Source organism: Leopardus geoffroyi, chromosome A1 (genome assembly GCF_018350155.1).
Source record: "Leopardus geoffroyi isolate Oge1 chromosome A1, O.geoffroyi_Oge1_pat1.0, whole genome shotgun sequence".
In the NCBI taxonomy this organism is placed as follows: Eukaryota; Metazoa; Chordata; class Mammalia; order Carnivora; family Felidae; genus Leopardus; species Leopardus geoffroyi.
In genome coordinates, this window is record NC_059326.1 from 41,624,175 (window position 1) to 41,635,848 (window position 11,674).

The window sequence follows — 11,674 nt, forward strand, 5'->3', positions numbered from 1 at the left end:
TGATATGAATGGATGGCATTCTAGAGCAGTGTTTCTCAAAATTTGACTTGTGTATGTATCACCTAAAGATCTTATTCAAATCCAAATTCTGATTCACTAGATCTGGGTAATGCCAGAGCTTTTTGTTTTTATTTTTTGTTTGTTTTTGTTTGTTTTAATGTATATTTTTTTATATTTATTTAGTTCTGTGAGACAGAGAGAGACAGAGCGTGAGCAGGGGAGGGGCAGAGAGAGGGAGACACATAATCAGAAGCAGGCTCCAGGCTCCGAGTTGTCAGCACAGAGCCCGCACTGGGTTCGAACCCACGAACCGTGAGATCATGACCCCACATGGAATCGGAGGCTCAACCGACTGAGCCACCCAGGCAACCCAAGCTTTTGTTTTTCTAAAAAGCTCCCAGGTGCTGCCTTCTTTTTATTCACATTTACCCAATTCACATTGTCCCACACTACAGGCCACTGAAAACAAAGAGAAGTCTAAATGAAAACACCTACTCTTCACCTATAAGGACATGAGGAAAAACAGAAAAATGAGAGTTAATTGGTTTGGAAAAATCTATTCACAATTTATTCTCTGAATATTTGTTATATCTCTCTTCTGTTAATAACCCTATACCAAAATACTTTGTAGAAAATATGTTAGCAATAATGTGGTTAAATTATACTCCTCAAACATTTCAGGTATTTCAAGAAGTGCTAAACTTGGGGAAGGGAGAAAGTGATATATAGAAGATTGAAGATTACCAATAAATTTATACTTCATGAAACTAATACACTGGTGATTTTAGAAAGATTGAACTCACATAGACATTACACACTGATAAAAATGGCTTCCTTGTAAATTGTGGTGAGGTGACTGATCTTGGAAGAGAGCATTAATCCCTACTCTTTTTTTTAAATTTTTTTTTTCAACGTTTATTTATTTTTGGGACAGAGAGAGACAGAGCATGAATGGGGGAGGGGCAGAGAGAGAGAGGGAGACACAGAATCGGAAACAGGCTCCAGGCTCTGAGCCATCAGCCCAGAGCCTGACGTGGGGCTTGAACTCACGGACCGCGAGATCATGACCTGGCTGAAGTCGGACGCTTAACCGACTGCGCCACCCAGGCGCCCCATAATCCCTACTCTTAAAAAAACTCTAGAGGCGCCTGGGTGATTCAGTCAGTTGAGCATCCAACCCTTGATTTCAGCTCAGGTCATGATATCTCAGTTCATAGGAATCAAGCCTTGCATGGGATTCTGCGCTGACAGCATGGAGCCAGCTTGGGATTCTCTGCCTTCCTCTCTCCCTGTTCCTCTCCCACTCTTGTGCATGCACTCTCTCTCACTCTTTCTCTCTTTCAAAGTAAATAAAGTTTAAAAATAAAAATAACCGAACATCTCAGTACATTTCTGGATTTTTAAAAAATCAACAAATGAAAGAAATTAAATTTAGAAATCTGATTCAAGATTTTCTATAGTTTTTGGGCAAAATTTCTATGAAGTTTGTGGAAATTTTTACGTTGAGAAGTCAACCTCCAGTGAAAATTATCAACAGTAACTTTTTCAAGCAAGAAAAAAAATCTAAATTTTCCAATTCAAGAGTGCTGAAGAGGCACAGAAATTGCAAGAACTCATAAAGAGTGGCAGATATAGATGCAATATGTATCCTGACTTGGAATGACTTAAAAATATATGAGAGAATAGCAAAGGAGAAATGTACAAGAGAAAAATATGAAGAGAAAACTCGAAGAAACGCTTGACTTTTCTTGGTACTTTTTCATATAATCATTCACATTAGGCACGTCTCCTCTCTTTGTTTCCACGTCAGAATGTTCTAAAATCCCTCCTCATAGTCTCCAAATATAGGTAGACACACTGAAATGTTATGACTGTATGGTCAGTCTGTTAGAGTTTGTGAGTGTACAAGGGTATCATAGTGACTCAACTCAATGACTAGTGACTAGTTTTGTGTGGAGATTCAAAGTCCCAGTAGCACTGAACCAAGTTCGTGATCTCAGATGATGGCAGGCAGGTCTCCTGAATCCAATGCCTGCATGGTCAGGGGCACAACCTTTGTCCTTCTGAGTGACTTCTCAATCTCTAAATTAATTGTCAGCAATATTCTTCTGGTAATAGGCTATCAATGGAAACTTGCTCAGGGAGGGGGTACAGGCATCTAAACCTCATCTGCATTGATCCAATTATGTGCAGGGCCATATTCTAGGGTCTAGGCATAAAACTGTGAGTTGAGAAGTCACTGTCCTCAATGAGCATAATTGTGTTGTGCTCATGGGAAACAATGGGAAAAGTTCCTTGACATTGGATGTTCTAGATATGGCACCAAAACACAGGTGAAAAAGCAAAGATAGACAAGTGGGACTACATTAAACTAAAAAGTTTCTGCACAGCAAAAGAAACAATCACCAAAATGAAAAAGGCAACATATGCAATGGGAGAAAATATTTGCAAACTATATATCTAGTGAAGGGTTAATATCCAAAATCTGTAAATAACTCATATGACTCAATAGCAAAAATAAGTCTGATTTTAAAATGGGCAAAAGATCTCAGTAGATGCTTTTCCAAAGAAGACGTACATATGACCAACAGGTATATATGAAAAGGCGCTCAAAATCAGTAACATCAAGAAAAGGCAAATCAAAACCACAGTGAGATATCACCTCACACCTGTTAGAATGGTGATGATTTCAAAAACTCAATATACTTCCCTGGTGACTTTATGCAGGTACATGCACAAAATCTGGCATCTCTTTAGGGATCTGTTTTGTAAGACTCCCAACCCCCCGCACCCATCCTTTTCTTTCTTGCTTTCTTGCTTTCTCTTTTCTTTCTTTCTTTCTCTTTTCTTTGAATGTACTTTTTTTTTGAAACTAAGGTTGTAGAATTACAAAATTCCTTCAACCTTGGAACCTTAAGTAGAATGCCCTCAAATGGACCGATTTTAATCCTTAGGTAGCAAATGCGTGTTGCTGCTCATTTAATACAATTCAGTTGGAGCCTCAAGAGTCCAAGAGTACCAAAGTACTCCCTATGCTTCCCAGATGCCTCTTTCCTGAGCCACCAGTAGGTGGGGGTGGGTGGGAGTGGGGGCGGGGGAAGCAGGGTACACCTGAGCAGGGAACCTCAGGTGACTTAATATAGTTTGCCAGTGCTTACTCTATTGAAGACCTGGTTTTCATTTTTGAAGACACTCATGGAAGGGTATGTTTCTAATAGATTCACCAGTGCCTACTCTATTGAAGACCTGGGTTTTCATTCCTGGAGAAACTCATGGAAGGGTATGTTTCTAATAGATTCACATATTAATATGTTCGAAAATGTCCTTGGTGCAGCTTGTGCCACGTAATTATGAAGATTGTTCTTGAGTATTGCACAAAGGCTACGATGTTGGAACGGATAAGTCATGGGTGTGAAAGCTTTAATTTACCTACCTAATTTATTTTTTTTTATTTTTGTAGCCATAGTCTCTATTTTCCTAATTTATGATCTCTGAAGTCTTCTGACACCATCTTAAACCTGGGTTGACCTATGCTGGGAGCAGCTGGATGTTCAAGGTATTTTTGTGATTTTTTTTTCTTATCACCCTCCTTTTTGTATATACAATATGAAGCAAATAAAGAACATTGCTTCGATGATTTAACAAGGAAGGAGAAAGAAAGACCTTAATTTCTGAGTGGAGGAGTCTCCTTCTATGTGGAAAAGTTGATCAAAACTGCTATCAAAATTTGTGTTATTGCACCTGATTTTAGCATCCAAATAATTTTTGGCCAAGTTGTGCTTTTCCTCCTGGAATTGTAAGTTGAACACAATACTGGTACCTGTTTACATTGTGAAGTGGGTATTGTTACAGAGAACACACCAGAGTCTTTCTCATTGTTAAGAAAATAATGCCTTATGCCCAGTAAACTCCACCAGAAGTCTGCTAGAACTGATAAATGAATTCAGTGAAGTTGCAGGATACAAAATCAATGTACAGAAATCAGTTGCATTCTTATACACTAATAATGAAACAACAGAAAGACAAATAAAGAAACTGATCCCATTCACAATTGCACCAAGAAGCATAAAATACTTAGGTATAAATCTAACCAAAGATGTACAAGATCTGTATGCTGAAAACTATAGAAAGCTTATGAAGGAAATTGAAGAAGATACAAAGAAATGGAAAAACATTCCGTGCTTATGGATTGGAAGAATGAATATTGTTAAAATGTCAATACTACCCAAAGCAATCTACACATTCAATGCAATCCCAATCAAAATTGCACCAGCATTCTTCTCAAAGCTAGAACAAGCAATCCCAAAATTTGTATGGAACCACAAAAGACCCTGAATAGCCAAAGCAATATTGAAGAAGAAGACCAAAGGTGGGAGGCATCACAATCCCAGATTTAACCTCTCCTACAAAGCTTTAATCATCAAGACAGCATGGTATTGGCACAAAAACAGACACATAGACCAATGGAATAGAATGGAGACTCCAGAATTGGACCCACAAAAGTATGGCCAACTAGCCTTTAACAAAGCAGGAAAAAATATCCAATGGAAAAAAGACAGTCTCTTTAACAAATGGTGCTGGGAGAACTGGACAGCAACATGCAGAAGGATGAAACTAGACCACTTTCTCACACCATTCACAAAAATAAACTCAAAATGGATAAAGAACCTGAATGTGAGACAGGAAATCATCAAAACCCTAGAGGAGAAAACAGGAAAAAACCTCTCTGACCTCAGCCACAGCAATTTCTTACTTGACACATCTCCAAAGGCAAGAGAACTAAAAGCAAAAATGAACCATTGGGACCTCATGAAGATAAAAAGCTTCTGCACAGCAAAGGAAACAATCAACAAAACTAAAAGGCAACCGACAGAATGGGAAAAGATATTTTCAAATGACATATGAGACAAAGGGCTAGTATGCAAAATCTATAAAGAACTCACCAAACTCCACACCTGAGAAACAAATAAGCCAGTGAAGAAATGGGCAGAAAACATGAATAGACACTTCTCTAAAGAAAACATTCAGATGGACAACAGGAACATGAAAAGATGCTCAATGTCACTCCTCACCAGGGAAATACAAATCAAAACCACACTGAGATACGACCTCATGCCAGAGTGGCTAAAATGAGCAAATCAGGAGACTATAGATGCTGGAGAGAATGTGGAGAAACGGGAACCCTCTTGCATTGTTGGTGGGAATGCAAACTGGTGCAGCCACTCTGGAAAACAGTGTGGAGGTTCCTCAAAAAATTAAAAATAGATCTACCCTATGACCCAGCAATAGCACTGTTAGGAATTTACCCAAGGGATACAGGAGTGCTGATGCACTTGTACCCCAATGTTTATAGCAGCACTTTCAACAGTAGTCAAATTATGGAAAGAACCTAAATGTCCATCAACTGATCAATGGATAAAGAAATTGTGGTTTATATACACAATGGAATAGTACTTGGCAATGAGAAAGAATGAAATATGGCCTTTTGTAGCAACACGGATAGAACTGGAGACTGTTATGCTAAATGAAATAAGTCATACAGAGAAAGACAGATACCATATGTTTTCACTCTTACGTGGATCCTGAGAAACTTAACAGAAGACCATGGAGGAGGGGAAGGGAAAAAAAAAACTAGAGAGGGAGGGAGGCAAACCATAAGAGACTTAAAATCTGAGAATAAACTGAAGGTTGATGGGGGGTGGGAGGGAGGGGAAAGTGGGTGATGGGCATTGAGGAGGGCACCTGTGGGGATGAGCACTGGGTGTTGTATGGAAACGAATTTGACAATAAATTTCATATTAAAAAATAAATTAAAAAAAAGAAAATAATGCCTTATGAATGTATGATATATGGAGAAACCCCAATAGTTTTACCTGCTGATACTATATGTCTTGTTGGAGAATAAATTTTGGATGTTTTTTTTTTCTCTCTCCGTCCCCCAAAATCTCAAAAGGTAGCAACTGTTGATCAGGCTGTGGAGAAAAGAGAACCCTTATACATTGCTATTGGGGATGTAGATTGATGCAGCCACTACGGAAAAGAATATGGATAGTTCTCTAAATATTAAAAATGGAAGTAGCACATGATCCAGTAATCCCACTTCTGGGTATATATCCAAAGGAAATAAAATCACTATCTTTAAGAGATATCTACACTTTCATGTGTACTGTAGCATTACTCACAATAGTCTACATAGAAAAACAACCATGTCCATCAACAGATAAATGGATAAAAAATGTGATATAGACCCATACACACACACACACACACACACACATACACACACACACACACACACACACACACACACACAAATATTATTCAGCCTTAATAAAGAAGGAAATCCTGCCATTTGTGACAACATGGATAAATCTGGAGGACATTATGTTGAGCAAAGTAAACCAGACAGAGAAAGACAACTACTGTAGGATCTCCTTATAAGGGGAATCTTTAAAAAAAGTTAAATTCATAGAAACAGAGTAGAATGGTGGTTACCAGCGATTAGGGGTGGGCAAAATGGAGGAGATGTTGGTCTAAGGGTACAAACTAAGTTAAAAATGAAATTTCCTGTGCTCATAATCTGAATAGTATTAGAGCAAAGGCAACATTATAATTCTTTTATTTCCCTCGTTGTATTAAGTTTCTATAGTTCTATAAAAATTACATAAATTTAATGGCTTAAAACAACATAGATTTTTTTACTTTACCATTCTGTGGAAGTCTAACATGGGTATCTGGGCTAAAATCCCAGTGTTGGCAGGGCTGCGTTCCTTTTTGGAGCCTCTAGGGAGAATCTGTTTCCTTGCTATTCCAGTTTCTAGAGGACATGCATACTTCTTGGCTTGTGGCTTCCTTCCTGCTTCTTCAAAGCCAAGGATGTTGCTTCTTTCTGATCATTCCTCCCTAGTCGCATCTCCCCTGACTACAGATGGGACATTTTCTACACTTTTAAAGGGCTCTTGTGATTAGATTGGGCCCACATGGAACATTTAGGCTAATCTCCCCTTCTCAAGGTCCTTAGCTTAATCACATCTGCAAAGTAGTCACAGGTTCCAGGGATTAGGATGTGGCCATCTTTGTGGGGCCATTACTCTGCCTATTATGCCCATTTTATGCTTTTCATCTCCTTCTTCAAACTTGATAAGAATCACTCAGAGATTTTCTTGAAATTTCTTCTTAATCAACTCACAGTCCCTCATTTCTAATGAATAGATGCAAGCCTCAGCTAAACTGCCAGTTCAATTATTATGGCAGAACTTCATTACAGCCGTGTTATAAACATCTCAGACAGTATTTATCTATCCATCTATAAAAGCCAGTATTAAGTAGCAGGCTTATTTTATCATTTCTCTTTAGTGTGCATCTTAGTTTTACTAGACCCCTAACAGATTGTCTCAAACATTCTTTGGATGTACATCCCCCATACAAGACTCAAAAAGAAAAAAAAAATTGCACATAACCTAAAGGACAGCCTGTGATTATGAAATAAATATTCCATCACTGCAGATTCCTTGTCTTGATTCTTGCATGTCAAGTTAGAGCTGGTTCACTGGGAGGTGACTAAGATGTTTATGAAGGACAGTAGAAGTGGAGCCAAAGCCCCAGAAAGCTCAAGCCAATTGTGTTTATTGGGATAAAAAAGAAAACATGGTACAGACAATGAAAAAATACATAAGTATGGGGTGCCTGGGTAGCTCAGTTGGTTAAGCGTGCAACTTTGGCTCAGGTCATGAGCTGGCAGTTCATGAGTTCAAGCCCCGTGTCAGGCTCTGTGCTGACAGCTCAGAGCCTGGAGCCTGCTTCAGATTCTGTGTCTCCCTCTCTCTCTGTTCCCCTCCTACTCACACCCTGACTCTCTCTCTCTCTCTCTCTCTCTCTCTCTCTCTCTCTTTCTCCTTTCTCTCTCTCTCTCTCTCTCAAAAATAAAGTTAAAAAAAGATTTTTAAGGAAACATACATAAGTAAGTGTATAATCAAAATATATATGTAATATGATTGTGACCAAGTGTTACTAAAAATATAATATAAACAAAAGGAAGACACAATCTAGCTAAAGTATTGAAGAATAGCATTTCTGTAGGTTTTATTTGATCTCAGGCCTGAATGAGGAGAAATAATCAACCACCATAAGTAGCTGGGGCAAGGCACGGCATACAGAGGAAAAAACAATTAAAAGATCTTGAGGCAGGAACTACCTTGGGGGCATAATGACAGTTTGTATAGCTAGAGAAGAGTGAACAAAGGCTGGAGGCAGGAGGCCAGGTGTATAGGAGATAAGGACAGAAAGGTAAGCAAGGTCCAAGACATTTAGAGCTTTATAGTTAGAGAGGCTACATAATTTTTGCTTTAACTGTGTCAATTTTTGGAGTGGAAAGGACACTGTCAAAAAGAAAGAAAGAAAGAAAGAAAGAAAGAAAGAAAGAAAAGAAAGAAAGAAAGAAAAAGAAAAAAGAAAAAGAGATCATTGAGAACAGAAGGCTAGAGCAATTTAGGACAACCCATATAAATGAGGACTCTCCCAGACAACCTGAGACACATACCTTCCTTACTTATAGACCAGGTAATGAGTTTTAATTTTGTCCCAATGCAATATGGTCTGTTAGCTGCCCTAAGAAGATGGTCTGACTGTACTGTGGAGAAGAGATTATGAATATCCAAGAGAGGATACGGGGACCCAGTGAGGAGGAGACCACTGCATCCAGCATTACAACATTATTGGTATAGCAATGAACATGCTAAAAATGGTTAGATGTAAATTATAATTTGCAGATAGTGGTGACCGGCCTTGGGGGTGGGTGTGAGGAAAAGAGAAAAATTAAGCATGACTCAGGATTTTTCTCTCAACAGGTGGGGAGACAGCAGTGCCCTTCTGATCTGAAACATAGATGACTAGGGATGAAAGTGTGGTGGGCTTCAGTGAAGGTAAGAACACTACAGTGAAGATTTATATTTTAGAATTATTTTTATAGAGGAAATATGTAATGTCTCCTGGTTGAATGGCCTTGCTTGAACATGGTGTAGAAGATAGGCAAAAATCATGAGGTCCATATCCCAGTTGGAGTCTGAAGAAAAGAGAATTGAAGATGGCTGGCGATTGTGATGACAGTTAGTACAAAAACAAAGTAAAACACTGAGTTTTCTTTTCAAATAGAACAACAAATCACATCTATCAGACCCCAGTTCTCCTGTTTCTCAGTAATAGAATTTCGTAGAAGAATTCTATTACTCTTTCCTTCTAACTCCCACCTTTCACACTAGGATCAGATAACTGCCTTACTGTGTGATCTCAAACAAGTTACTTCACCTCTCTGTTCTTAAAAATCCTCATCTTTAAAACGAGGACAATAAGGTGCTTCTGGGTGGCTCAGTTGGTTAAATGATTGGCTCTTGATTTCGGCTTAGATCATGATCTCACGGTTCATGGGGTCAAGCCCCGGGTCAGGGTTTGCACTGACAGTGTGCAGCCTGCTGAGAATTCTCTCTCCCTTTCGGTCCCTCCCCACTTTGCACACACATGCTCTCTCTCTCAAAAATAAATAAACAAACATGTAAAAAAATAAAGTAAAATGAGGACAATAAATGTTGCTAAAATAAGGTTGTTGAGAAGATTAAAGTAGATAATACCTGCAAAATGCTTAGGATGGCATTTATATGTTGTTAGTTTTTATTTGTTTTGTGATCATCATTACTAATGTCGTTACTACTAGGGTATCACAAACACTTGTTTATACCATCTCCAGACTCAGAGAAGTCCCCTCCCAAGAACACAATGACAAATGTCCCCTTCCCCTTCCTTAAAGAAGGGAAAAAATTGCTCTTCCGAAGCAGGAAAAACAAACGAATGTTTATACTCTGGTATATTAAATTTCATACATACCTATGATTTTTTAAAAGTGAAACTAAATGCTTAAATATTTATTTAAATTCACTTTTAAAACTATGCTTGAGCAAGCTCTGAGAAGAGTCTCTATCAGGTAATTTGATAAGAAGTATAGCTCCATCTATGGGGAGCCCACCCTATGTTGAGAGCTATGTTAGGCCGTTTACACATATCATCTTGTGTACTTACAATACTTTTTCTATGTAACTATGAATATCTCTGCTTTTACAGGTCTGACATTTAGAGTAGTTTATTCATTTTCCTGAGACCACGGGTTTAATGGACTTAAGTTCCTCCTGTTCCCACTGTACAGAAATGGCTCAACTGTGTAATACATATCTGTAAACATCTATTGAGCTCTATTCTGTACAATGAGCTTCAATTACAGCAGACCAGTGGGACATAGATCATAATTCCCATTACACAAATAGGGACACAGAGAGGCTCTGAGAAATCAGTGATTTGTCCAAAGTTACATTATGTAAAAGGTTTGACACAGGGGAGCATATGGGTGGCTCAGTTAGTTGAGCCTCTGACTTCTGCTCAGGTCACGATCTCACAGGTTTGTGGGTTTGAGCCCCACATTCATCTCGCTGCCCTCAGTACAGATCCTGCTTTGGATCCTCTGTCACCCTTTCTCTCTACTCCTCTCCCAGTCATGCTCTCTCTCACTCTCAAAAATAAATAAATGTTACAAAATTTTTAAAAATTGACATAGGGTTTGACCTCAGGTTTTCTGGCTGCAAGATGGTCTTCTTGCTTTACAGCAAGACTTCCAGTAGAGGGTTTGGCTGTAGTAATGCTGGGCATGGACTGCTGAATAGACATTCCAGGATAAGTTGTGGTTTTTAACCTCAGTATAATTACAATTACATAAAATAATAAATCACAACCGCCAAATAGCAAAGAATAAAATTTACACTGCAAACGTCAATTTGGGGGGCTTATTACATACGAAGTTAGTTCATAATAGGCTAAATTTCCAGTCCACATATTTTCTATTTGACTTCTTTAAAAATATAATCCATATGTCCCAATTTCTTGGGAAAAATAATTAATCAATGATAAGTTCTCTTTCCCCTTGACTTCTGTACTGCAAATATCATACCTTATTGTATCTCATAGTTGAGATGTCAAGGAGTCAATCACTGGAACACTCCAAAGATTTATTTCAACAAAAAATATTTTTGAATCGATATTTTCAGGGGTCACTTTGCCCCTGTACTAAATTCTCTCTATTATGCCAGAGTTTTCACTAAATCACATATATTTTTTACATCATCTTTATCATATTCACTCTTACCTTCTCACTCCTATAATCTAGATTCAGATTGTATTCCACATTCAAGATACCTTAAAATAAAAATGTTTCAAAATAACAATAATTGGATTGTTGATATTCACATTGTACTCACATGTGTTGATATATGGCATTGTGTGATATTGATGGCATTTCTTATAGAGTCTTTTTTTTAATGTTTATTTTTGAGAGAGAGAGAGAGAGAGAGAGAGAGACAGAGTGTGAGCATGGGAGTGGCAGAGAGAGAGGGAGACACAGAATCCAAAGCAGGCGCCAGGCTGGAAACTGTCAGCACAGAGCCCAACACAGGGCTCAAACTCAAAAACTGTGAAATCATGACCTGAACTGAAGTCGGATGCTTAACTGACAGAACCACCCAGGCACCCCTCTTATAGAGTCTTTGAAAGCAAACCTATATAGATTTTCATAAAAGGCCCAGAAAATTGCCATTATTTTACTATTTCATAAAACACATATATATTTATTATTTACTTA